Source organism: Lissotriton helveticus, chromosome 2_1, assembly GCF_964261635.1.
Source record: "Lissotriton helveticus chromosome 2_1, aLisHel1.1, whole genome shotgun sequence".
NCBI lineage: Eukaryota > Metazoa > Chordata > Amphibia > Caudata > Salamandridae > Lissotriton > Lissotriton helveticus.
Window position 1 is genome coordinate 778,306,863 of NC_136059.1, and position 3,264 is coordinate 778,310,126.

Genomic DNA, 3,264 nt, shown 5'->3' on the forward strand with positions numbered 1-3,264 from the left:
GGATCCGGAGACATCGCCGAGCGGGTGCGGTGCCGCCATTTTGAGGCTGCCGCCACTAGCAAACTTGGACACCGGCGCTAAGTGAGGCCCGGGCGGCTCGGCGACAGGAGATGGACTGGGGACCAGCTGGGGGCAGTGGCAGCACGCCGACAGCAGCGTTCATTGGTGCTCGGCCTCGGAGCTTCAGTGGGTACAGCGGGGTCCGCCTTTGCCAGGACTGCACGGGGCACGCTATCTGGACCAGCACCGATCGGTAAGCCGACGCCCTATGAGTGTGGAGGCGGCAATCCCCGCTAAAAGAGGTGAGCGTGGGGCTGCGATCAGTGGGTCCCCGCTGAGAGCTGGAGCTGGGTCGGGGACGCGAGAGCCCACCGAGAACAGACTGGGCTGGTGTGGCCCCTACGGGTGAAGGTGGTGGGCCGGAGGCAGCTTGTCCTGGACATTGTTAGCTCTGTAGCAGAGGCTGGGGGCCCGCTTGAGGAGAGCAAGTGGCTGAAGGGGGAATAGCGGCGGATCTTAATTGAAGAGTGGACACGCTTGGGGTCCGAGTCAGGGGTCAGCCGGAGGCCCGAGATTGGGAGCAGTGGGCTCGGCGCTCTACTGTGGGGGGCAGCGATTGGAAGAGGTGCAGTGGCCCTGGCAGCACCTCGGGAGAGGAGTGGGGGCCGTGGGCACCTAGCGAGTCCGCCGTCGCTTCCTGGTCAGCATAGAGGACAGAGTACTCATCAGGGAGGACAGCAGTTTTCGGCGTGGCAGGAGAAGAGTGGACAATCAGGCCTGACACCTTTGTGGCGTAAGGATACCAGCCAGGCGGAGGACTGAGGGACTGGCAGGAGACAGAGAAAGTGGGTCTGCTGGTCTGGGGTCCATCAGATACTAGGCTGTTCAGTGGTGAGCGGTAGCATCAGGGATGGGCGATGTCCACCTCTAGGGGACGCAGGGATAAAACTGTGAAGGATCTCTTTGCTAAGGGAGAGAAAAACCAACGGAGGGGCGCCATGGCCGCTGCCACACAACAGACACCCTCAAAGCCCACGCCGGACTTGAAACCTATAACCAAAGCCTTTTTGGAGTTCTTATTCACATCTCTGAGGGATGATATTCATACCCTGAAAAAAGAATTCACGAGTGAGCTCCGGGAGGTCCGTAGGGACGTGGACAGCATAGGGGAAAGGGTTGTGGAGCTTGAGTCCAAGAGCGACAACACCGACACTGAACTTGCAGCTCTGCAACAAGAAATTGTACGCCTCAACGATCAGCAGGTTGATGTCCAGACGCATCTGGAGGATCTGGGGAACCGCTCACGGCGGCACAACATAAGGATTCGCAATGTGCCAGTGAATGAGAAAACTAAGGACCTGTTTCACCATGCCAGGGAACTCTTTAATCATATCTTGGGGCGCCAGTTAGACTCCGAGCTGCGTCTGGATAGGGCCCACCGCGTGGGGATCCTGCAAGCCGCTGTGGCGGTCCCTCTGGACATCTTGGTATGTGTGAAGGATTTTCGCACGAAGGAGGAGATCCTGCAGAGGGCCAGACAGATGCAGCCACTGACATTTCAAGGCCAACCGCCGGTCCTTTTTCAGAACCTCTCGGCGCTCACCTTACAAAAGTGCAGGCTCTTCAGGCCTGTTACGACCCACCTACAGCAGCAGAAAATCTCTTATAGTTGGGGCCACCCGTTTCGCCTGGTCTTTAAGTTGGAGAACAAACTATATCAGCTGCGTTCAGTCTCAGAGGCCTGTCGAGTACTGGGCATCGATCCACCGGCGGAGATACAGGAGACAGCGCGTCAGGAGGACGTCCGGGAGACTCCAGGCCCAGGTGGCGCATGCAAGGTCAACGACGGCGGGTGAAAAAGCCTCCGGCAGACGTGATTGCAGAGGGCCAGAGAGCTGCAGTAGAGGATTTTTGCAATTTCACGGTCCGCAAATCACGCAAATTTGCCCAAAAATACGCAATTCGCTAGTTGGCGAATTTGTTTTGCTTGGTCGTGCTTCAAAAATACAATCTTGCGCACACGGCGTTGACTTACCGTGATTCTGAGTTCGCCGAGCTGTTTTCCTCCCGGTTTGCTTGCGCTGCGCCGAATCTGGCTGCGTGATCGCGCGAGACTTTTCGACCGTGAGTACGTCATGGAGTCCCGCCATCTTGCACTGCGAGACTTTGAGAACGCAAATACGTCATTAGGGCCCACGATCACACATCACGAGAGTAAACAATTGCGAATACGTAGATGCGACTCGCAGCTGACATCCGGCAGGAGATTTGAACAGCTCGCTTTCCGAAGTCGCAAAAATTGCAATTCTGCACAAGAAATCTATTGCTGGCAGCATAAACCTTCTGAAAATGATGATTTGGATCAGAATATTTCCTCAGATTGACATTTGGCTGCACTTTTTTGTGCAAGGAGTCCATTTTGGGGGATGGGAGGAAGGAAGTTCCCCTGACTCTCCAACTTCCTGTTCCTGTCCAGCAGGCTCCTCCCAGTGCTTTGTCCATGTCCTGGTCACTTTTAATTTGGATCTGGAGCTGGAAGGATTACTTTTTGTGGCTGCTGCTGGATATTTGTATTTGAGGACTTTTTGTTTGGATCACTTTTGGATTTGAGATTTTACAAGTAAGTTGGTGTTGTTTGTTTTGGGCATTGCAGTTGCTGCAACTACAATTTATAAACTTTTTAACAACTTTGAAAAAAATATATTGTGGGTAGCCACAGTATCCAGTAGGCCCAGTGTTAGTCATGGGAGCATGATACAACTGTTTCTTTGTGTTTTGTTGAACTTAAATATAATTATGGTATGGATGGCATGGAATTGAATAGCTCACTGTTATATGTGGAAGTTGTTTTTAATTTTGGGGTGCGTGTTAAAGCCACACTAGCCAGTAGGCCCAGGGGTAGTCAGTGGTGCGTGGACCAAGTCTTTCTGTGGGGTCTCTTGAATTTAAACATCATTTAGGGCATGGATGGCATTGGATTGAGTGATTTTTGTGTGTATTTCAATTTTTTGGGTGTTGGTGGGGCCTGGTCCAGGGCCTGGCCATGTGGGGGGGGGCATTTTGATGCCTGGTCCAGGGCCTGGCCATGTGGGTGGGGGTCTAGGGGCCATTTTGAAGCCAGGCAGTGTGCTTTGTGCCATAGGCCTGCACCCAGTCTGCCTTGCTTTCATTCATTATGCCTAGGGGTACTCAGTGGTGCATGGACAAAGTCTTTCTGTGGGGTCTCTTGATTTTAAACATCATTTAGGGCATGGATGGCATTGA